The 26342-nt window shown below is 37.1% G+C and overlaps 2 long non-coding RNA genes across 3 annotated transcripts in view; one reads left to right on the plus strand and one right to left on the minus strand.

Annotated features, from left to right (window-relative positions):
* The first annotated feature begins 644 nt into the window (after nt 1-644).
* Nucleotides 645-6180, plus strand: LOC122355668. The gene is made up of 3 exons (XR_006252234.1): nt 645-1367; nt 2921-3232; nt 4784-6180. It is a non-coding gene; the product is annotated as an uncharacterized LOC122355668 (long non-coding RNA).
* Nucleotides 6181-12033: 5853 nt separating this feature from the next.
* LOC122355301 overlaps nt 12034-26342 on the minus strand; it is an 81234-nt gene continuing 66925 nt past the window's right edge. Inside the window, exons 5-8 of one of the 2 annotated variants that reach the window (XR_006252204.1) lie at nt 25027-25166; nt 24242-24295; nt 22146-22217; nt 12034-14555 (exon numbers count right to left, since the gene is read on the minus strand). This is a non-coding gene — a long non-coding RNA (uncharacterized LOC122355301). Of the gene's footprint in view, nt 14556-22145; nt 22218-24214; nt 24296-25026; nt 25167-26342 lie in introns of both variants that reach the window. The other variant, XR_006252203.1, reaches the window with a different exon arrangement.

The raw sequence follows: 26342 nt of genomic DNA on the forward strand, positions 1-26342 counted from the left end.
TCTTTCTTTATATATACGTATACATTTTTCAATACAGCGAAAAGGATATTATTTTGGAATATTATTTTATCGTTAAATGTTACAATTCAGGAGAACGAATTTCTGTATGAATACATTTTAATATGTGATATATTCCTGTAATGAAATGCTGACTTTTTTAGCATCATTACAAAAGGCTTTGAAAAAAAAAAAAGTATGTAACATTATAACTATATCAGTTTTCACCAATTAAATTTGATGCAGCTGAATAAAAGTATCTTAGTACTTACAAAAAAAAAGTAAACAATAATCTTACTGAAACAAAATTAGCATAATGGCTTTTAAAAAACTAAATAAATGAATAAAAAGCAGCAAAATGTGTTTTCATACTGATTGATTGATTAGCATCATATTAAAATTGTTTATGAAGAATTATGTAAAAACTCAGCTTCAATCGCAGGAATAAATGTATCCAATTAAACTGTACATTTTAAAGTATATTAGTTTTAAAAATAATAATAATTTTGTAATGACATTTAATAATATTTTTACAGTATTTTGCTCAAATTGGTGAGCACAGATTTATGTCAACATTTCAAAAAAATTATTATTCCAAACTTTTATCCAGTATTGTAGCACTATTTAAGTGCCTTATAACGTTCATTAAATGTTTAATATTTATAAAAGATATTAAAAACACGATTTCTTTACATTTTTTTATTAATGCTGCAGATGCCACCGTGGAAAGAGCGCAGTGATAGTGAACAGGTGTTTTTGAGTCATAACTATTACTTTATTGTGTCATTTAGCACGCTTGAACTCTGCACTGACCAATCAGCACTCAGGACTGGAGCCATCAGTTTTCTCATTTTAGTTTCCGGTGCACTGCCTCTCTTCTCTCTCTCCCTCTGTCTTTTGCAGGAGCAAGTTAGCAGAGGGGTCTTGGTGGCAGATGGGCAGGAGTATCAGGGATTGACTAATCCCAAATCTGCCGTCTCCTCACCACACCGAAACCAGGGGAGAGGCACGAGCCAGCTGCCACATAGACGCCTTTCATGCTCGTCTGCACACAACAGCTGCAGCAGGCCTGCCTGCTTGCTTCTAAATTATTAAACATCTTTTTAGTTTGTTCCAGATGCAGAGCCCGATGTGCTTATGGAGGCCTTTGTGCATTTTACGTACCGTTCCTTTTCCCCTCCTCTCATCAGAATGCTGTTTGTAAAAGTCATTATCCCATCTGCGCCGCCAGTTTGGACAAAACAGCCCGAGAAGGATCCGGCTCGCTCCTGCTTTCCGGGATAATTTAGGAGTCGAGGATGGAGATGATGATGATGATGACGATGGTCCACCTGTAAGCCGTCTCTGGGGCGGCAACAGGAGTTTTGCAAGTAAGATTTCATCCTTTGCAAGGCGTCTTAAAAAAAGGAACGAGCCTCTTTCACACACAGGTTGAAATAATCTGCTACTCGTGAAGTCTTTCCCCCAAAGGCAGGCCGGAGATGGCTGGCCTATTATTGCAGTGAAAAGGCTCGGGAGTCCTGAATATTCATCAGGGAGATGGAGGGGGCGCAGGCACCCGCTCCAAAATCCCACCGCACTGACGGTCACGTTCAAATCGTCAGGACACGGAATGGATCGGGGAAATGCAGATCCAAGAATGTCACATGTGCAGAGCATCAAAAAAGGGCCTTTTTTGTTGTTTTGTGGAAATCAGAAATGACTCTTTTTGATGCACTTTTTTTTTTTTTTTTTTGGTGCTTGCTATTCCTTTCTATACTTACGTCACCAGCTCCTCTTGTTTTTTAAGCACTTTTCATAATCCAATCAATCCCCTATAGATTAAAGTCCTATATTTTTTAGACATTTCCTATTTCGCTTGGAAATAAGTGGAAGTAAAATGGATTGCTCTTCCACGAAGTTATGATTGTATTTAGAGTGCATAAACTGATGCATTTGTTTTTTTGAGCTTTAAGTCTTATATTTTTCAGTATTTCAGGAATTATAGAAACCTTGTTTTATGATGCTTTGTATATACTGATGTATTAATTAATTAATTGTTATTATTAGTATTATTATTAAAATTGTATTAATCGGTTCCAATTCGATAAGTTTCATTTTTCATTAAAAGGTCAAGTTATATTTAGAAGATATAATGTATAAATAAATTCTTTGTTATATTTGTATTTTACTTTCTACATTTTTAGCAACCAGTTGCCCGTTTAAAGTGCCCATATTTTTGGGTGATGAAAGGATCATATTGTGGTTTTGGGAGCTGATATGCATGCAAGGTCACAAAGCTCTTTCATTTTATTATAATATACATTTGTTTTTACCTTATTTGTGAGATTTTACTACTCCAAAAGCGACACCTAGCTTGGGACTCACTCAACTCTTTCTGTCGAGACGGTGCACGTTCACGTTTAAAACTATCCGGGATGTTTTCATGCACTTAGAGCTGGGTTACAAACTGCATGAAAGGTCAAAAATCCACAATCGTGGCACCTGTTTTTTTCTTTTTTATTTCTCTTGGTTACGCACAACATTACAGGAAACAATTTAAGCACTCTGAACATAATCATGATTTCGCTGAAGATCAAGTTATACGCGAAATAGCACTGGCAATTAATTTTGACATTTTCTTGCACGTTTACCAGTCGATCCCCAAGAGATAAAAGTCTTATTTTGTAAAAAATTTCCACTTTGACTTGGAAATCCATTACATTACGGAAGTAAAATGGTTTGCAAAAGCCTTTACGTTTCTATTTGTACCATTCCCAATAGATAAAGCCTATCTTTTTAACAACGTCATACGTGACTTAACCGCGTTACAAAAATAAAGTGAATTGTTGTTCATGTGCAACTCGCTCTTCAATGATCGTTTAATGAAATGACTGATACAAACTTGTTTTATGACACGTTTTTTTTTTTTTTTTTACCTAAGAACAGACCTGTGAGTGATGGCGAGCGACACGAAGGCAGTGCGAATGTTTTGAGTGATTTGGCATGAGTTCTGCTGGATTGAAGTTAATAAGCGTGCGAGAGAAGCGTGACTCTCGGCGTCTCCCCCCGTCCAGCCTGGATCTCCAGATGAGTCCTCCACGGCCCACACACACCAGAGACGAGTCTGGATCCTCCGCTGGAGCCGCTGCACCTGTTGTTTTCAGGAGTCGGAGAAAGATAGACACTCATGCTCAGAGACCGTATGGAAGGAGGGAACAGGCAATGTGTTTTGTCGCTAAAGCCAAAAAAAAAGGTTGGTGCATTTTGATTGACGTATTTAGCCAAGTCATCAAGCATACTTAAAATGCTGAGTCTTTAATATGCACTTCCATTCAAATGTATGCGATTGGTTTAACTCGTTTTTGAAGGAAGTGTATTATGCTCGTCGAGGCTGCATTTATTTCGTTAATATTTTTATCATTTAAAATGACCATATTTATTTGAATACTTTTTCAAATGTAATTTATTCGTGTGATCAAAGCTAAATTTGCAGCATCGTTACTTTAGTGCCACATGATCCTTCAGAATCATTCTAATAAGCTGATTAGCTGCTTGTTATGACCCTAGGTGGTCAAGCAATTTATGGTAACACTTTAGAATAGGCAACACTTTATAACTTTATAACTATGTATTTTCCCACAATAAATTCTTTTAATAGCTAGTAAGGTGTTTGTTAAGTTTAGGTACTGGGTAGGATTAAGGGTGTAGAGTAAGGTCATGCAGAAAAAGGCATTAATATGTGGTTAATTACAACTAATAAATGGCAAATATTCTAGTAATATGCATGCAGCTAGTTAGGAGACTAGTGTTACCATTATTATTATTATATTACTGATTAGCCATGTAGAAAACAGTTGGGTTGCTTATTATTATTATTATTTTTAAATATATATATATATATATATATATATATATATATATATTATTTTATTTTTTTTTATTAATAAAATGTTTAAAAGAGTAGCATTTAATAAAAAAAAAATACTGTATTCTTACTGAATGAATCACTTTCAGTCACTCAGAAGTTAAATGTCGTCAAATCTACGTTACAAGATTACAAACGCCATCTTTTTTTTTTGGGTCACACTTTATATTAGTCGGTCTTATGTGGTCATATCATATTGCAAAAAACTTTTCATCCAATTGTGGCAGGATGTAGGTAAAGTTAGGGACAGGTTTGGTGGTTTGGGTAGGGATGGGTCAGCAGCGTAATTATAAATCTAATTACAGAAATGACAACAAATATGTAAGTAATAAGTACAATGTAAAAACGTATGTACCCAAATATTGCATTGCATCAAGTTCTGAATTAAAATGCAATTGCATAATAGTTAAGTCCACTTAATATAATTTTTTTTTACACATTCCTTGCTAAACCAGCAAAGAACTACGGAAGTGCTGATGGGTTTAATAAAAAGGATAAAGACCAAGTCGACGTAAATATCTGCAGTAAGAGACAGCAAACTATTTAGACATCCTCGAGCCGGAACAGTTGAGCAGCGTTTAGGAATGTAATGAAGAGCAGACTCGCGTTACCGTTTTCGCCAGGTTTCGCCTCATCACTTCCTGCCCACAGATGGTGCCGCGCTCATTCTTCTAATGTCTCTCTCGCGTTGCCTGGCATGAGCAGCTTGCACTTCGCGATTAAGCTGTGCTTCTTTACCGAAAAAGGTCATGTCATGGTAAAGTGCATGCTAAAAACGACCTGACTCTGACATCACGCTTCTTGAGGATGCAAGATAAATTGTGAATAATTGAGTTTTCAGGATTACAATTTATGACACCGAATGGTTTGCGTCCACAGATACTGACCTTTAAATCTGCTGCTGATAAATGCACTTGGCCTCTCCATGCCGGCATCTCCTTTACCCTGGATCTTTGAATATTCATCAGGCTCTTGAGAGGTGCTGAACGATCCAATCACATCCGGAACGAAGGGAAGCCCTCGGCTTTGGACTGCCTCAACGCTCTGCGTTTGAACCGGAGCTGACGGGTTAATCAATGCCGTGATCAATTCGCTTCGTACAAATTGTTTTATTCCAATGGAAAATGCAAACTGTTGTTTCTCAAGTCTTGATTAATTGCATCGTTCCTGACCCACATATCGAATGCTGCTTGGGAAAGCCCAAAGCTCCGAGCAGACCGTATTGGTACAAATTTTATAATAAGGTTATGTTATATTGTAAATTAACCAAGACGTAATGCTCGGAAGGGCTTTTATTGGAAATGAATAACTGAGAACGTGAAAAGGGTTACATTGACTTAAAATTCCAGTGTTTAATCAGAGTCATGCTTTCATTGTTTTTTTTATTAATGCATGCTCTATAAATTGTTTTCTAAATTTATTGTGAAGTTTCAGGAAATAACTGTTGACCTAGAATTACTTCAGCTTCTCTATGCATGCCTCTTTTTTTTTTTTATTCCCTCAACATTGTTATTGCAGTCAGAGTTGTGTACAGCAGGTTCAATCGTGATAATGCAATAGGATTCAGCCACACGTTAATTAGCTGAGAACGACCCAAGAGAGCCAAACTGGATATGCTATTACTGAGAGAAATACAGGAACACTCAAAGACAAATTATACAGTGCTTGATAAATTAACTAATGCCTCTCTGATTAAAAGCCTGAAATGCAATCTAATTTTTTTTTTTCTCTTCAAATTACCAATTTGTCAGAACAAATGAATCCAATGTGCCTTCCGTTTCCGTTTGCTGAATACAACCTACATCTAATTCCATATGACAAAAATTCTCACCTTCCGTTCCAGCATTCATGCGCCATTTTCATTAGAGTTTGGCTTTATTGCGTGCAATTTATCAAACTAATACACTACTATAAGCGAACGAAACCGCGAGAGCGAAACTAATCATTTCAAAACGCTATTATTTTTCATATACATGTATGAGTTGTTCATCCATTTATCTGTTTAGATGAAAGCGCTTTTATTGTTGTTATAAATATACTGTGGGATACAAAAGTCAGATGATTTGCTTTATTTTTCTAATTTAATGCACGGTTTTCATTGCAAATTATGTTAGCGGCATAGCCATTTGAATGAAAAGTAGCATTGAAATGACAATGTTATTTTAATATGAATTTATATTTACTTACGTTAGTGCTAGAGCTGACATGCACAAAACCTGGTGAGAGTGAATTAATTTCCTGCAGCTTACATTTGACCTGTAAAATTGTAAAGTTCACACACACACACACACACACACACACACACACATATATGCATGCATGCGTGTTTGTGTTTGTCTTGGCTTTTATTTATTTTTTTCCTATCTGTATATATAAAAAGCATATTTTGTTAGCAGCGTATCAGTTTGAGTTTCAGACTTTGATGTGAAATCATCACACGCTTTGTTATAAAGCCTAAAACATGCTTATTTCTTGGTTTGAATGCGTCAGTATGGTCTCTTTTGGAGATTGGAGATCACAATTATTCACTTTATAAATCCTTCGCATACGATGGATGCATGCCTTGACGTTTACTAACCCTAAACCGAAGTGTTAATTCAGATCTTTAGGTCGTGAATTACTAAGAACAATTCCTTTTCTAACCCTTCTCACATTTTTAATGTTGGGCACTTGCTAATTTGCCATTTTCATACAGCGTAGTGTCTGAATTTCAATCTGCACCTCCGGCATGGGTTAATTAAACAAGCCAGGTTGACGCCACATCTGTCCTTCAGCTAGATCAATGAGGTGGGACGTATCTCTCTCTCGTCTTTCTTTCTTAAAACAGATTTTTTTATGAAAACTTTCCAGCACAATGTAAATTAAAGAGGTGACGGGCGATGTCAACATACGCGTCTGTCTGTGCGAGGCTCCAAGCGCACAGATGAGAGGATTCACACCGTGCCAGTTGCATGCGAGACGTGAAAATTTCCTGCAAATGAGACAAGAGCGGTAAATTCATTTTTATTCACTTTACCGTCATCGAGCATCAGCACTCCTCCCGTAAACATTGACGACCCACCCATCATCTGTTAATTCATTAGCATGTCACCTCCTGTTTGAGAAAATGCGAATAATTGCACGATGAATTCTGCGGACGGAGACGACAGAGCTACGTCATAGATAAAACGGAGATAAAAACAACTTCCAAAAGGTCTGAAATGCTGTCAAACATAACGTTTACATGATAATATGAGTGTGTACTGTGTACATTTATTACGCATGGATGCAAACATTTCCATGTCATGTTTACATATTAAATACATTTATACATATACATGTACGCATATGCATATAATAAACAAACAGTAAACATGCATAATGCAAGCAAAATGTTAAGTTATGAGGATGTCATTATTTGATATATTTGTAATTAATTGTAAAATTAATTAGCAATTTCTGAGTGAAAATTGTTTCTACAACATTCAAGTCTTTCTATTTCAAAATTTGATGTTTGTTTCAATGCGTTCCTTGCCATTTCTTTGTAAATGTTTCTGAAATTTCTACACTTCTACACAGAAAACAACAGGACAGGTCTTTTTGGGAGAAAAAAATGTAACAATGAAAAAATCATGTGGCTCTTGTATAATAACATCTACATTAAACTATATTTCACCCCTTTTATCTATATTTCTATAAAAATAAAGGTGTAAAAAAACCATGAAATAAATATGAAAAACAACTTTTAAAATTTTAGTTTCCTGTATTTTATTTCATTGTTCTCTGTTTGTTTCTTCTTCTGCTCCCATGGTGATATTTTGGACAGCGAGTGGACGGCATACCACAACCAACCCTCTTTACCATGTCAGCCGGATTCCCCACAATCCTTTGGAAATGTGTTTGGCATTCCAGCTCTGGGTATAAGTGGCTGAAGACCTCATCTCACCGCATCCAATACCTGAACACAGCCCGGTCCAACCCACGGTCCCTGCTCTCTTCGCTCGGGAAGGGCCTCCATTAAGTAGGTTTGGACAGCGAGCGAGTTCTCCTTCCAGCAGCCTGCCTTTGATGCTGGGTTTAATTCTAATGGCGCGACACATCCAATCCGGTTATGGATTTCAGGCCGCTGGAGCATGGAGAGGCGGCATGTCCATCTTTAATCCCGATCAGACGTGCTTGACTCGGGCTGTGAAGCCGGCCCACTGGTACTGCATGGGATTGCTGATAAAGGATAATTCTGGTCCTGTTTGTATAGGACACATGGAGCGACTCTCCGTCAGTCAGACTGGGACCCTCGACTGAAGCTTTCTGGAGCTCAAGTTGTGCCAGAAACATTGAGTGTGCTTCAATCACACACACTCTCGTCATTCCTTTCATTCCAGCATGCATGTCTGTGGCTCTTCCAGCCTGACGGAATAAATGGAAGAGACTATTGTTTTCTGTAGATTATGAGCTAATCCCATTTAGGATGGCTGGAGCAGTACAATGGTGCTTTTTTAAAATGTCAAAATAACCAAAAAGCAGCTAAAAGTGCATTTTCTAAAACAACATTTCGACTATTGTGTCTTTGTACGCTCATATTTTCACACAGTAGCACCACATTTTGTGATGTACGCCCAAAAAAAAAAACACTTATCGAGACTAATCATTTGCACATATATTCTTGTGCTAAAAAAGTAAATTATACATGCACTTGTGGTGTAGAAACAATTTTACTGAGAAATTGATAAGTGGCACAAACAAGATCAAAGAAACCGGAAGTGATATAGAATTAAAACTGAGCCTTTTTTTTGTAAAAATGTAATCTTTTTTACAACTAAGAATTTTTTTATATGTACTTATGTACTGTACTATATATATATATATATATATATATATATATATATATATATATATATATATATATATATGTAATTACAATGAAAAATGTAAATAAACTGAACTGACAATAAACAGTTGTACTTTAACACTGATAACGGTTAATAAATACAGTAACAAATGTACTTCTCCTTGCAAGTTAATATTACATAATACATTACTAATATGTAAATTGTTACTATTTTTCTCAACAAAAATGAAAGGATTAATGTTTTACAGTGAGATTTAGTTCATTAACGTGCATTAAATGGCTAACAACAACATTTTGAATTGAAGTTAATGTTAATTTCCACACATATATTACTACTTTTACATTCTAAACTGTATAAATGAACATTAACGTATTGTGAAGAAACAAATTAAAACTATCCTAAATTTCATTGAATAAATTTAAATGCCTAGACGACTAAATACTGTAAAAAAAACAACGCTACATGATACGAAATGACCTAAACTAGTGAACTAAACACTGTATTTGAAAGTATTTCATATTTATTCTTGTGAATATGGCTCGTTTGATATCTAAACAGACTCTCGCTGCGTCCTCTGTATCACTTTGCATCCTGTCTTTTTGCAAAACGGACAAAAGCCGCATCCTAATGACATCATCGTCCAGGAAGTAACATCATTACGGTGGGAAAGCGACCGTGCAGACATCAACAGTATTAGAGAAGAACTCTGTGATGTTTCCTCTCACTCCATGTGATGCCGACTTCAAGAAACACTCACTTGAGCTCACCGGCAGCGAGAGTCGGTCACACACAGCTCGTCACGATCCTCCCCGGGCCGCCCGTACCTGTCAAGGTAAGTCTGATGTCACGCAATCAAAAAGTTTCCATCCTCTTCCTCCCCGCTCCCATCAGCCCTGCCGCACATAGACGGTCACAGAAGACTGACATGTCGGAGTGACGGTTTGTGAGTGTTCGGGGCCGGTCAGCGGATCGTGCTGAGACAGGATGAAGGTGTCGCTGACGTTCTGCAGCTCCGCACGGCTCCTGCATGCTGCGCTCGCCGCTCTCATCTGCTCCGTGCTAATTAAGTGAATGTGGTCGCTGTGATCGCGCACAGACTCACAGCCGGACCACAGCTCCTGACTTAGCAGAGGAACTCCTTCAAAAGAAACGACACCAGTGAGATCCTAAAGTTTACTCCTTTTAGTTCTCTTAGATGTTAACTCGCATAAAATGGAAGGTGAAAGCGTCTCTGGAACTCCAGTAGACATCCAGAACAATTAAAGAGGAACCTGTATGACTTCTCTATGGAAATGTCAGGCACAAAATTCGTGAATAATAGACATACAGTACATCAGGATGTCAAAAGGCTGATAAACGAAAGACAAACTTTATCTTTCAATGATTTCTCCTAGAATGCAATAATTTTCTGACTTAGAAACAGCTGATAATTGATAAAAAAGTCTTTGGAATATTCTGAAAGAGCAGCATTTTAATTTAGTTAACTCTTTCACAGGTGCAGTATTGTACATTTCTTAGAAATAATAGATTTTGTTTTTAAAGAATCCTCTAATAGGTATTTCTTTGATATGCGATACAGTACGAGAAAGTATTAAAATGATTTAAAATAACATTTAAATACATTTTAGACATGATTTAATATGTATTAATTCTGCTTGATTTTCTGCTCGAGAATTTTTTATTACCAGTGCTGAATACAGTTCACGTACCGCAGCTATTTATTAAATATCGCTGCTTAATATTTTTGTGGAAACCGGTATGTTACTTTTCAGAATTTGTTTGATGAATGACGTAAAAATATCCTTTATTTGAAAACATTCCGTTAAGTTTTAACTGTCCGCTTTGAGCTGAACAAAATCTAGCCGTATTAATAAAAAATAAATAAATGCAAAATCCACCCCCACTGCTGACCCCAAACTTTAAAACTTCACCGTTTATAGCGTAACTCTATAATTTGATTTAGATCAAATTTGATAACAAATGTCCAAGTTCATATTAAGACTTGACTTGCTTCGCAACTCATTGTTTTTTAGCAGGAACATCCAGTTGAATAAAGCTCATTCGTGACTTCTCTTTCTCCGGCAGCATGTTTGGATGTGAACTTGACAGCGGATGTACTGTGGCGACCATCCATCTGACAGGCTGTAGCTCTGCCCGCCGGCCACAGCAGCGCACATGACACATGAATAGGTAATTTTACCTTTGTGTTACCAGGGTCGTGACCTTTGACCCCAGAGGTCTCCGCTTGTCAGTGTCAGGATCGGTTTCACCCCTCCTCTCGCTCGCCCTGTCAGACGCTTCAAAAGTCAGCGACAACATCCTCCTCACCACCCCTGCGGCTCTAAACACACTCGCTCGCACACACACACACACACACACAGAGGCACAAACACAAGCTGCCAGAGACTGAAGCAGAAAGAGAGAAAGAGAAAAAGCAAAGACGGTGACCTTCCTGCTTCATGGCAGTAGCTCGGTCCCAAGAGCAGTCGAGGAATCTTTTGATATTTCAAAAAGTGTCATGTCTTTCCTCCCTCTTTTTTTTTTTCCCTGACTCTTTCTCTCTTTTTTTTGTATTGTTACACACTGATATGTCACATTGTTGTTGAAATGAAATGCAACACTTCCCGGGGTTGTGATTTCCTTGTTTGTAGGAAACCCAGTAGTGTCACCTGTACAGCTGACAAGTTTAGTTTTTGGCTCAGAGTCTCTCTGCCGGGAAACTTTGATGGCGAGAGGTGCGGGAGTCCGGAGAGGCCGACAGTCGCGGCTCTGTTTTCCTCCGCTCGGGTTTTATGTGCATTTACAAGCTCTGGACTCGTACAGGTGAAGAGCTGCTTACCGGAGCGTTCAACTGTTTCTTTGTTTCCCACCAATTTAAGCAATAAGTCATGGAGTCCCATCTCAGCCTCAAAGAACGCCGGGATGTTTTTTTTCCTTCTGAAGGTTTTTTTTTTTGTATTACGGGCTGGTGATCATGAAATATATATAACATTATTTGGCTTAAGATGGTAATAGCAATAAATAACATTTGCATTTACGCTACAACTATATCCAAAACAAATCACTTAAGTGTCTAAAACAATGTTAGAACTTTAAAATTTGTATAAAATCCCTACAAGACATGTTTTCATATATAATCTCATTTATTATTTTTTATTTAATGTAATAATTTATTTTATAATGTACATTAGGGTCTGTGTATGTGTGTGTATATATATATATATATATATATATATATATATATATATATATATATATATATATATATATATATATATATATAATTTATTTTATTTTTCATTTCTTATTGTTATTTGACTTTTTACATTTTAGCTTTTATTTACAGTTCTTAGTTACATTTCGCTGCCAATATAAACCGTAATGTAACGTTTTAACCGGTCAGGTTTGGTAATGCTTTTTTATAAATCGAATGTTTTAGCGCTGATCAATAATTACACAATTTCAAAATGGCAAAAGAAAACTCTGAATATGCGGCGTTTTAAAAAATTCATCTAGTTCCAGCGGCAATCACGAAGTGTGAAGGACATCAAACTTCTTTAAAGAGAACGAGAACTGTAGAGCAGCAATGTTTGACTACTCCATCTCTAGTGATGGATTTATATATAAGTTCACAGAATCACTTCACAACAGAGTTTTTTTTTTAACCACAGCACAATTTAACACAAGCTTCTATTAGAAGACTATGTTAAATAGAAAGAATTTACATTTTAAGCATGTGCGCTTCTTTTAAATGGCTGAATCTAACATCCTTTGAAACGCGTAACCAAGATGACATCCAGCTCTGTCTTTCTTTGTCATTTTCACTTTCATTTCTTTCCCTTTTTTCTTTCTCTCTTTGGATAATGAATGACCAGCGGTGTCCCATCTCATGAACAAATCATGTTCCATCATCCTGAGCTTTTCCCAGCTCTGGAAGGAAAACATGATTTCAGAAGAGTCTGACAATATAGCTAATATTAATTTTCTTTCCCTGTGCCATTTGACTGCTGATATTTTAATTGCACATCAAGTCTTGAACTCCTGAAATATTGCGAGAGGTAATTTGATTATGCGAGGCTTTTTGCGATGCGTGTTTGTTGCTCTTTAAAAAATACATTTTCTTTTGAAACTCCAAATCATCCGAGGCATTAAACTGTGAACTGATTGAATGTCGAAGACTGCCTGCGAGCATTAAATATGAATTTACTGAATGACTGATTGACTTATCATGATAATGACGGGCTGTTGACAAATAGCAAATCTCTCGATGTTTATACGATCAAATAAAATAATGCATAACATCTCGCAGCTGAAATACAGCGAAGAAATGAAAAGGCCTCCAAAAAATGACATGCAAATCAAAAATAAACGGCACAGATCGGCTCCCGTCTTGAGTAATAAACCTAATTAAAACAAGTCCTGTGATTAGATTTCTCTTAACCAGATAATGTGCTATCAGCGATTAACCTCAGAGTAACACCGGGCTCTAAAAGGACCTAATTTGAGAGTGTTTACTTTGAGTTAAACTGCTGTCACGCCGCAGATACGCGTTTGAGGGAAATGATTGCTGATACTGTAAAAACTATGCATTTATGTGAAGAACTGATTGTACTTTCTCCATTTGAGCGTTTCTGCTCTTCGCAGTCTTTGTCCGGATCTCTCCTCTCAATGATATCTGTGGCATTAGAGCGCCACCATCTGGCCGCGAGCAGCACCGCGGCCACCGCAGACCCTTTCTTCTACAGTAGGTTACGCGCAGATCATCGAGTCTATTTACTTAACAAAACAGCCAATATGTTAAAATCACCGAAGGACGTTCTCGGGTGGGGGAGCGGGAGGCTGTTAAGGACGGGGCGAGAAACAATAGCCCGTGTTGCGTTTCTTGTCACCTCTCGTTTAAAACACTCAGGGCCCGGATGCCTTGATATCCATCATAATGCAAGTTTAATGGAGGAGGCCTGGCCTGCTGCTGCCAGAGTCGCAGTGGTTGCTGGGGGCTAAAGAGCCAAAATGAGGGGCCTGTCGTGGGGTTTACCTCCAGAGCGGGGCATTGGCTATGCGCGAATATAAGTGTGCCAATCGATCGTGGCAGTAGGTTGATGGGCGACCGTCGTTTTGATGGATACGACTGTACGGAGAGGGGAGGTGTGGCGTATATATATAAAAAAAGAAGCCCAGATTGCTCGACGATGGACCTGAAAAGATTTTCAGGGAAACGCAGAGAGTGGCAGCTGTGGTCGGCCCTCTACAGGGCGGCAACGGCTGCCTTGATTTATAGTTCCATCTGCTCACCGCGGTAAAGACAAGCTTCCCCCCCCATTTGGTTAAAATGAAATGGACCTCAGAGAGCAGCCCCGCACATTTCAGAAAATGTGAAACTTTTTTGTTTTTTTTCCCCCCCACACAGGCGTCTTTAAACAATAGGGTGGTCCGTGTCGGAAACGGCGGGACGGTAAAACGAGAGGTTAACTCGAGATGAAAAGAATACGGTAGGATCCGTTGTAGGCTATTGTTGTGCTTTTCTAATGTTTTAGTGCCGTTTTTTTTTTTTTTCATGTTCGTATCAAAGACGGGGAAAGATGACGGTTTATGACAAAACCTTGAAAGATGAAAACGGCGACTTTATGGCTAATTTCCCCGGGAAATGGATGAAGGCTGGGAACGGGCTGGGTTTGCTCTCGGCGTAAATCTCTGCCGTGCCACCCGTTGACCCCTGGCCTTGACCTCTGCTTCTGGAGTCTCGCAGACACTTCCTGTGGTGCATTCTGGGCCGGCGTCCTCTCGATTGGCTTTCAGGAAATTCTCGCCGCCAGAAGTGTTTCCTGAATGTGAGAAAAGCATTTTTCAAACTTTTCTTTCGAAGATTGGCACTGAACATTCATTTTACTGCTACGATTCATTTTAACATGTAAGATATATTCAATTACGCATATGGACTGTTTGCATATTACATTATAAATATACTATTTTATATATAAAACATATATATATTGTTAAACGATATGTATGTCAACTGTTTATATTTAAATGTTCATTCTGTCATTTCTTAATTTTAAACACTAAAATAGAGCATTTAGCCATTTTATGTGCTTTTGTAATCTTTAAATAGTACAATTTTTTTAGTACTTAAAAGGACTTAAATTGTAGTATAATTTAAATGACAGTAACAGTAATAATATATTAAACGTATAAACACACACGCACTTTACCAGACAACAACAAGGTGTTTATTCATTATCTGCTTCCCTGTCTTTCTTTCTTCTCTCTTTACACCAAAAAGAAAGGAAAAACAGTAAAGTGTTTGAACTTATTCAGAAATAATCCCTTCCTCACTGCGCCTGTCAGTCTGCATAATTTACAACAATTCACAGAAAAAAAAAGAAAGAAATACTGACTGTGGACGGCATACTACCTTTCAAAAAAAAAGGAAAAGAAAGCAAGCCCTACTTTTCTGACGACATCAATCACAATTTATGCAAGTGGAAATCCATATGTATGCGGTCCCTGCCCAGCTCATTTAAAGATAATGCCGAGCCTCACGTTGTGGACATGGCCGGAGTGTTTTATTTCCTGCGCTTGACTGTATTAACCCTAGGGGCACAATATCTCTGTACAGCTGCCCTAACAGAGTCACAAAACACATTGATTAACGCTTGGCAGCGGACGGCACTCCCAATGATCCGCTAATGAGAAGTGATAAGCGCACAGACACACACACGGCCCCGCCATTGAAGTTGGCAGAATCTATTCTAATAAGCCCGGGTCCAAAGAGCAGCACAGGGACCCCCTGCAAGCGCGAGCGCATATGTGTGTGTGTGTGTGTGTGAGTTGCACTCGGCTGCTCTGCACATAAGGAAAATCCAGCAGGAAAGTGCAAACTCCTTTGAGGGCGATTTAATAAATAGACGGCCGTTTGCATCTCAGGGCTGATTTGTGCAAAGCGATGGACTGCTGGAAAACGTTTATTGCCCTCGGACCATTCTGATAGATTTCTCTGCCTCAGCTTGAGTCCATAATGGACTGTTTGACAAGCGGAATATTGATACACCAAATTCCTTTGCATCCATCAAAATATTTCCATCGTGCGACGGCTGCGGAGCGGAGGAAAATAAAAGATGTAGACGGGCTGAAAAAAGGCACTAATGGCCGCTCTCCGCATGCAATAATAATTACAGCGACAACATGTGTAATTTGCCAGCAAATATCTTCAGGAAAGATTTCGGCAGTGTGCGTCGGGCGGACAGGAAGGGCTGTTGACAAATTAACAGCGTATGAAAATAAACGGCGGGGATGTTTCACACGCAGCCTCCGCTGCAGAGCCGCATTTGTCTTGGAGGGACTCCAGTCGCCGCTCGCACAAGCGCTGCAGTTACAGCCCGGGCTCTCGGCTAATATTTGCACGAGACCGAGGCCTTACTGACAAACGCCCCGCGCTGGGTGCGCTCCGGGGTCAGAGGTCAGCAAAAAAAATACAGCCTTGGAGAAACAGGCTCCGGGATTTTCAAGCAAAACAAAACACACACACACACACACACATGTGGAAAATCCAGCAGCGGTGCTCTCCGGTCTCCTAAGCTGAAACACAGATTTCATTTGAATCCCACAAAAACACGTTTTATTATTTATTATGCATAAATGATGTATTAAAAGAGCTCAGTTTACAGTATTTCATCATTGATTCCTTCACAAAAACTATCAGATTAAATCTTCCTTTTATGTACGCGCACAAAAAAAATTGCTTTTTTGTATTTTTACATCAAAATAAAACCGTAATCTTTTGAAAACGCAAGTTCACATGCGTGCATAGCGGTGTGTTCAATCAGTTCTGTTTATAGTTATTCTTTACAAAAAAAAAAATCGAATTAAATCTTTAGCATGGCCCCCCTTTTTTATCTGCAAAAATAGCATAAAATAGTTATAAAATAGTATTTCGACACTAATTCAATGGTGTTTAAATAAATTCGTTTGTCTAAGAGTATGCCACTGTAATAATTTAAGACGCATGCTCATTGTGGTGAGTCTATCCATTTTTACAGAAGTGTTTTATCATTGATTCTTTCACCAAAAAAATAATATTTCTAAATGATTTTTTTTGCATCTACAAAAAATAACTAAAACAGGAAATAACGTAGTATTTGCATAACAAAACTGAACCGTTACGCTATTTCTTGCCAATCTGTTTCATTTGCAGAAATTGCATCACTGATCTTTTTCCAAAAACTATAATCGAATTACATTTCTGGCACTGACATTTTTTTATTAATATTAAAAAAGGTGTCAAATAATAGCGTTTTTATAATGAAATGCAAACACGATACGCAGTCTGCATGTATGGTCAGTCTGTTCGATTTTCGGTAATGCATCACTGATATCTTTACAAAAACGAACAAAAAAGATCACATTAAATTATATTAAATAAGCATTCTCTTATTTTATATCCATCAAAAATTGCATGAAATAACAGATCTTAATAACAAAATATAAGCTAAATGTTTCAACACCGATTCCTTTACAGAAAAGAAAAAAGTTAATTAAATCTTTATCACCGCCCTCTTAATTTACATGAACAATAATTACAAGCAATAGCAGTATTATTTATAACAAAATAGTCCCATATTTAATAAAATGCATTGCATGCGTCCATAGTTTTGCCATTTTGTTCGATTTGCAGTGTTTCATTTTGGATTCCCTTATGAAAAAAATAAATAAATATAATTAAACCTTTATAATGATAATAACAAAAATGGCATGAAATACGAATATTTGTATAACACGTCGCCGCCATAATTCTTCAAAAACACAGTACACACGCTCTTATTGTTGTCAATCTGTTCTCCCACTTCTAGCTTAGGGATTTTGAAATTCTGAATCAATTCTCTGTCTCTCCTGAACAAAGCCTTTTGGTAGTGAAGATGGAAAATGTGTGTTTGGAGATGCAGTGTTTTGGCAAAACGATCTCCGCACACTTGATTACATTTATTCTACAGAGAGCCCCTCTCTCTCTCTCTCTCTCTGTCTCTCAGCAGGCAGATAAAAACTAAGAGTCTTGATCAAACATCTCCTATTAGAGATGCCCAATTGAGTCCAGGCGAATTCATTTTGACTAATACCGAGTTGATGGCTACAGTGTCAGCGCTGCTTGTTGCGTTTTTCGTAAAAAGTCGCGGGCCGGGGCGATACCGAGGACTCGGAGGTCAAATAATTTCAGCATTTATTTCTGACGAAAGCGTCTGTTGCATCTGAAACTGTTTGTCTGCTTGCTTTTGTTTGGTTTCTTTCCTGCCAGCTGGACTCTAGAGGAGAGAGGAATGTTTTTCGACAACGCTCCCCCCCGTTCTCAAACCTGCGTATCAGTATTCCCATGGCCGCGCGGTCCTGAGTGTGTACATATAAAAATAGGAGGCCCGTCATTTCACATTCATTAAGTGTGAAACTCAGAAATTAATAATGTAAAAATACACTTTTTAATTAGTCTTACATTGGGCCCAATGTACTAAAACGGGATCAGGCACTCCCAGCAGACTCTCTTAATAAAGCATTAGTCTGTGATGTGCAAGCACTGACAGGTAGAAGGACTAAGGAGTTACTTTTCTACTCACATGAACAAATCAAAATTAGTCTTGTTCTATTTAAATGTAATTAACATCAGAGATCTGATCGCACACGAAGGCTGGCAGCAATATATAGGGCCGTATGTATATTTTATCACGCACCGTAAGCTCTCTTTCATTACGTTGAATGAGTGTGTTTACTTTAGCTGGCTGAATAAAACCGACAATCCATCGCGATCTATGAGGGAAGTCAGCATACTTTATTTACATTAATAAGGCCATGCGGAGATGACACGGAGCATTTGCTATCTAAGTTTGATATATACCGGAGAGTGGGATACATTCCGAGCGATGATCTCGCGGGACTCAACCTTTGAAGATGCATCAAAATCATACGATTTTTGTTTTATACGACTGTCTGTTTGTTGACATGTCATGTGAAAAAGCTGTATCAATCAATTGTACAAATCTTCTGAATGATGAATTCGAATGCATTCGTTCGTGTTGTTTATTTATGAACATCCTCTAATATTTCAGGTTTAATAAAATCTAAAATTTTAAATAATCATACACTGATAATAACATTGATAATGAAAATATCTTGAAATCAGTTCACTCAAAAATATATTTGGAGTATAAAAAAATACATTAATAATAATAATAATGATGATAACAATAACAATAAATAATTTATTATATTTTAATTACTTACATACTATTTAATATATTACAATAATACAATATTTTAAACTATAATAATACACAATATATATTTTTTAAAGTTATATATATATATATATATATATATATTTTTTTTTTTTTTTTTATTAAGAAGTACTGCATTATTCATATATTAATTAAAATATCACTTGAATAATGCAATATTTTAAGTAATACAATGTTTTTTAAAAATACTCATTAAAAATAGATTATAATATGAGTCATTTTAATAATTTTACTATTATCATTCATTACCATCCATTTCAGTTTTTTATGGCGTATTACACGTGTGCCTAGCATCTGGTGTGTCCTGTTAACCGTTTGACAGAGAGATAGCACAGAAGTGTGTGAAGAGGAACGTATATGACGTCCTGCTGTACCGAGTCTCCTCAGATCACCACGGCGCAGCTCGCATGACACAACGAGGGTTTCAACTCTATACGGCACGTTTGTACCTGCCACGTGTGTGATATAATGAATCCTGCCTGATCTAAGCCAAGCCAGCATCTCCGGGAAGCTGTTTTTGCACAGGCTTGCATCGCCCTTGTTCCCCGATGAACCCCCAAAGCGAGGTGGGCACCTTTTCGATTGAACACACAGCTATTAGGCCCAAATCACCCGGTACTCCCTAATTTAAAATAATTAAATCTTTCCTCCTGTCCTCCAAATCCCCTTGAAATATTCATGCTCAGGTTAGAGTTGGCGGGGTGAACGGAGGGCTATCAAACCGGCTGACACCTCGCTGTCTCTCCACACAACAGCCCACAGATGCCGGCGCGTTTAAGAGCAGATTAAAACTGACACTAATTATAATCTGACTTGTGTTATATAACTTAGATGCTCAGGTGAATCCCCGGACCGTTCGCCCGCGTTGACAGATCCTGTCACTTTTGCTTAGGGGCCGAATTACGGGTGGAAAGAGGCTCTCGCCTGTGCCGCGCTGCGCTCAGGCCGGCTGCCAAATTGGCAGAGGATTCAGACACAACTACATCCCTTTTTTATTTAATTGAAGTGCTAATGAACGGGGAGACGGAGACTGCCAGTCTCGCGCAGGAGAGAGAGACAGAGAGAGAGAGAGAGAGAGAGAGAGAAACAGCTTTGAGAGACACGAGGCCTGAGCTGGAGGAGATAGTGGCTTCACCAGACCACCTTTAAATACACCGTCCATAAAAACGCTGGAGCTGTTACAGATCTGCATCTATGTTTTGAGTGTGCTGGGATCGGTCATACCAACTGCACTAATGTCCAAATCTGCCGTCCATTAGAGCCTGAAAGTACATGATATTAACCCAGTCACACCAGGGATTTCACAGAGAGAGACTGGAAAAAAAACAGCCGAAAACCATGCTTTCCTCAATCATGATCCTAAATGTCAATCACAAAATATGGAAAACGTAAGGCGTGTTTCTCAACTCAAACATAAGGTGAGTTACACATTTCATTCCATGGGATATTTTTATTTAGAAAACCAAAAAACGATTGAACGCATTGAATATTTCCTGCGCTATCACTTGTGAATGAGTGAATAAAAACAGCTTTCGTCAAGGCTTGTCAATATGCACTTCATGGGGTAAGTCGTCACAGTGAAAACAGCTTTCTAATCTTTTCAGCGTACTTCGAAAAATAAAACATTGTAAAATGAAATTATTCATAAAACATAGGTAAGGTATAATAATATCAAAGTGGTATTTTAGCTGCCACACATCGTAACTGTCAGTCAATTTCTTTACATTTTGATTTAAGAAATGTAAATAAAGTTCAATGCATTTTTTATTATTTCTAAACAAACTGAAATTGAAGCTCCATTAACGGGCCTATTGCTTACTGATTTTTTGCGATATGATTTCCAGTAATGCTCATTAGTTTTCGAAATGTAATATCGTAGCAGTGCACTATTTGTTTAACGCTCATTTTATGAATAAACATTCTTAATAGAAATTACTGACATATTTCGATGCTGTTTGAGTTCATCTCGTTCCCACACATCAAGAAATATGAAAGAAATAGTAAGAAATATGACAAATTGGACAGATTTTATAAATCATTTTCCAAACAAACTCAGCTATTCGGTTGAATATTTATTATATGAACATTACCTTAATTTAGTTTGAAGTACTGGCATTTTTTCTGATTCACAGCCCATGTATATAATTAGACTTTCGTCTCAAAACCTTGTCTGAAAACGACAACTAGGTCCTATATGATACATGCAATACATCCGTCACGATCCAATCGATTCAGATTTTGGGTGAGCGTCACAAGATTTGACCGATATTAACCCGGGTCAGACCCCTTACGTGACACCTCGTCCTGCTCAGAGCTGGGGCGACTGTATTCATGACCGATAATGGGAGAGTAATTAATTCCTCATTTATAAAGACAAAAAGAGGAGAGCGAAGGAGATGAATAGAGCAATTTAAAGACTATTAGTCAAAGCGAGTAGATGAGAGTCAGGTATGAATGCCTTACGCAAGCCTACAAGTTAAAATCCGATGTGATGGAAAACATTTTTTCGCCATAAAGTCTGTTTGAAAACACAATTTCTTCACAATGCAAGTACAATTACCGAACGTGACAAGAGGCAACGCTACGCCAAATAAATCCCAGCTATATGTTTACTGAAATCTTTCACTGATTCCGTTTAAAGCATTGAAGGTTCGTGATCCTCAGCAGATGCTGTTGTCAGAACAGATAGCGGCTGTACGCATACGCAGGACATCATACGAGCACATATAATGCATTTGAAACGTGGCAGTATTAACCGCATAACATTTTAATGTGCGCTCGGTAAGTCCGCAGTGATTGATTCCCCCTCAGGCGCTAACAGCCCTCCTAAGGTTTTGTGGAAATGCTGGCACAACGCTTTGGGAGCGTCTGACTGCGCTTGAGCTCTTGAGATCCTGCCTGTTCCTTGTTCCTCACGCTAGCGCTCTAACTTATTCATAACTTATTAACTCAGGGCCTGGCAGACTGAATCACTCTCACTGACTCTGAGGAGCTAGATAATGTGACTGACTCTAGCAAAGGACTGCGGCTCTTTTGAGTTTATACAGTTGCCGGCCAGAAGCTGACTTGCGTCCTGTGAAAGCATGCGTGTTTCAATCTGACACCAATGCAGCGTCGATGTGAAAGGAGACTAACCTTTTCTAAACACGATTCTTTTCGAAGCGGTTGTGGCATCAGCTGCGGAGGTTGTCAGTCGGCCGTCGTGCACTGCAGACAAAGAGAGTTGACATAATTCGTGGGTTATTAGTTCATAGAAACGCTTCTTTGCAACCGTAAGGAACCGTTAATGTCAATTTCTTTAAAGACACAGTGTGTCATTTATGCAATATGTCTAGTGGTACTAGATGGAATAGCAAAATAATGACAATTTCCAAACGGGTTTCCCAAATGCTCCTACTAACAGACGGTAATTCTAACACTGTGTCGCTCAATAACCCCAGTGTTTGCTCTCTTCAAGATGTTAGCCGGCAAATGCTTGCTTATATTGGACTTGACATAAAACGGGTCTAAGAAAAAGTCGTGTAAAATTTATTTCCACAGTTACTTACCATAGATGATGATTTTGGTGACGTTCAGATTGTTGCAGGGGTAAATTAAATTATAAAAATGTTTTCCACTGGAATTTTAGAATATTTATATAAATATTATTTTTGTGAAATACTAAATATTTTTGTCAATAGAATATTCATTGTTATTATTTTATTATTATTATTAATCAATTACTTCACATGAAAAATAAATTAAATGCATAAATAAAATAATTTATTTGAGAATTCATTATTTTAAATGAAATGAAATAAATTAAACAATTCATAACTGTTTTAAAACGCAGTTGTATGCATATTTTATTAATAATGATAATTAAAAGAGCTTAATAAATTAATTATTTTACAGTTAAATATTAATTAAATATTTTATTTTATATTACATTATTACATATTTATTTTAGATATTATATTTTATTTTACATATATTTTATTTTACACTTAATACTATTGCAAAATAAATCTATTACAAAATTTTTAATTAAAAAGTAAAGGTTAATTAAATAACTTTTTCCTAAACACCAAATTTACTGTAATTTATTGAAAAAAAAAACCCTTATTTTACTATTACATACATACACACACACAAATTATAATTCTATAAATATTTTAGAAAAGAAATGATATGTTTACAATTATATATATTTGTATATGTAATTATCGCAAGTAAAGAAATTATTATTTACACCAGTTTCAACCAGTTACACTGCACCATCACAGATCCACGATTTTCACCAGAAAATCATATTTAAACAATTTTGAAAATGTCCTTGAAGAAAAAAAGAGGTCACATTCAGACACCAGAATATTAAAGGTGTTTTTTGTTTTATTCTTGTTAGCTCCACCTTTAACTGATGTCTGACGAGCGGATGTCTTGAATGTAAAGCCACCACACAACAGCTGGGTGTGAAATGAAACCGGTGACCACGCCAGCGCTTGATCAAGGAACAACCGCAGCATCTGCGTGTGTGTGTGTGTGTGTGAAGGAGGATTCTTGTCAGTTTGTGTTGCGCTCTCTCCTATCGCTCGTGGGACCTTGTGGAGACCGCCTGCAATCGGCCCACTCGAGACCATCACAGCTGTCAGATAAAAATCAATTGAATTTTAAAGGGCTTTAAAGTAAATATTTAATTCTTGCCTTGGGAACCAATTAAGTGTGGAGAGTGAACTCAGAGGCACTGGTTGAACTGGAGATGTACTGGAAGCAGCTGGTGAGCAATGGGGATCAAATGAGGTGCGGGGAGAGGGGCGCGCGGAAAAAGATGCAAATCTTTGGCGCGTACATTCGCTCTCAATTACGTATTGATGTTTTAAAGATGCAGCAAACTTGGAGTGGCAGAAAGGGGCTGGGAGATCTCCAGAAAGGTGTGTTGCACAGCGAGCTGCCTGCTAGCTTGTTTACCGTGCGCGTTTGTTGCTATTTGCTTTGTGGCTGATGTAATTCCCGCCGGATTGAGTCGGGCATGTCGGAGCATGCTCAGAACAAGCTAAGGCCCAAACAAGTGTGCACTGGTGCGTGTGTGTGGAAAAGAAAGGTGCTTGAATGTTCACTGCAAACGCTATAGATGGCCATACGCGGGTTTTAAGTTTACGGATTTTTTTTCCCTTCATTTTTGGTTGTCGCACAGTTTTCAGTGATTGCTTAAAGGATTCATTTACTCAGAAATGAAGATCGTCACAGCATACCCGAGAACCAATGGCAGCAATGGTGCAATAATACGTCAATGCAGTGTTCTGAATCTGTATATGAAAAAGAACATTTATAAATGTGTATATATATATATATATATATATATATATATATATATATATATATATATATGAAGAGTTCATTTGCAATTGGGTTATTTTGGTTAGGATAAAAAATAGCTACAATACAATAAAACACAATGAAAACATGATACCTTAATAAAAACAGATGTGGTTTTGCGAAAAAAAATAAATAAATTTAGATAGATATATAGAAAGAAAATATATGAGAAGAATATATCAAAACTGCAACATATATAAATAAAGTCTGAATTCTGAGATATAAATGAGCAATTTCATTGAATAAAGTTAGAATTGTGATATAAAAGGCATCATTACCTTTTTATTTTGTGGCAGAAACAAGCTTTCATAGTTCCTTGTCTCCTTTTAATTAACTGTAAAATTTATCAGCAATTTCTGTGTGAATATTTATTTATTTATTTTTATTAAAAAAATTTTGTAGAATATGAATCTGTCTTTTCTTCACGCACACACCTAATATATAATCTTTGAAGCTACCCTTATTACTTTTTTTTAAAGCTTGACAAATGTGGTCACTTAAGTTTCTTTAAAAATTCATGAAATTAATTTCCTTTTTTGACCGCACTTAAGCTTTCCAGTAACTGCTAATGTAATCAAATTTGGGAATGAAAAGTCGAAGGTGGATCATTTGAAGGATGTGAGAAACAATGACTCAGTGAGTGTCTTTAGCGTCTGTTTACTGTATTTCTCTCTTGAGTGGTGATGCCCTGGAGGTAAGGGGACTTCACCACAGCAGGAAGCTGCTCTCCGCTCAGACCTCCTCTTTAACCCAGCAGAATGCTGTCTAATCCAACAGTTCCTCCAGACGGACCCCTGATATCTGATTATATGGAGAGAGACAGGACAGAGTATGAGTGATTGCTCAGTTAAGCACTAGTTTAGTTGGATTTCTGATACTGTTTGTGATTATAATGACAACTTTTTGGAGAAAAAAAGGAAGCTTTTACCTGATAAATTAAATTGAAAATAAGTATAATGAATGAATGAATTTTAAAAATCCTAATAACACATACAGAGATAGAAAATTTGAGGCTGTTAAGATTTTGTAAATATTTTGGACAAATGTCTCATCCTATATATATATTATATACAGTAAATGGTAATGTTATAATATATATATAGCAATATAACTATTGTCACAGAATTTCTTTTATGGATATTTTTTTATGGAAAGTGTATTACAGCATGGGAATTATTATGAGATACTATTATCACATAGAACATTTTAAAGAACAGCCTTTATTTCAAATAAAAAATATTCTATAACACTATATCGATTTAATGCAGGAATAAATGTATTAATTTATTCTAAAACGTAATCACATACCCTAAATATTTAAATCTATATTTGGAAAATATATATATATATATATATATAATAAAAAATATTACTTATTACCTTATTATAAAGAGGAAATTGTTTTTTAAGGGGCAACCAAAAAATAAATTCTATTATATAAAGTACTGTTCTGAGAACAGTTTATAACTGTAATAAAAGCTGTGATGCAAGAGAAACTATAATAAATCTAATCCATTTTATACCACAATATCAACAGTGACACACAGGCTAAAGGTTACAGACTCCTGCTGTACTTAAAAGAACCCAGAAACGAACCGACTGATCTGAAGAAACTATAAATGAAACATCAAACTATATAGCAACTTGAGAGAGGAAAAATGTCTTGGTTCCTCAAGAACCGATGAAGAATCTTACAGTCTGTACGCTGAGAACATCACTAACAGACTTTGATAAGAGACTGTAGATGTTGAATCTGAAAACAGGTTGGGAAAATCTTTTATTGTGCGCCAGCACGGCTTCCTCGAACGTAAAATCAGATCCGAATTGTTGTAGCTGACATCGACGTGCAATTGTTGAAGTAAGCCCGAGTCATATATTCTCTTTAAAGTTACAACGATGCATGTGAGAGAATCAAATAAAACCGTCGGATCGACATGAATCCCGATATCTGCGACTACAGACGGGCTTTCGGCTGAT

Source organism: Puntigrus tetrazona, chromosome 12, assembly GCF_018831695.1.
Source record: "Puntigrus tetrazona isolate hp1 chromosome 12, ASM1883169v1, whole genome shotgun sequence".
Classification (NCBI taxonomy): Eukaryota; Metazoa; Chordata; class Actinopteri; order Cypriniformes; family Cyprinidae; genus Puntigrus; species Puntigrus tetrazona.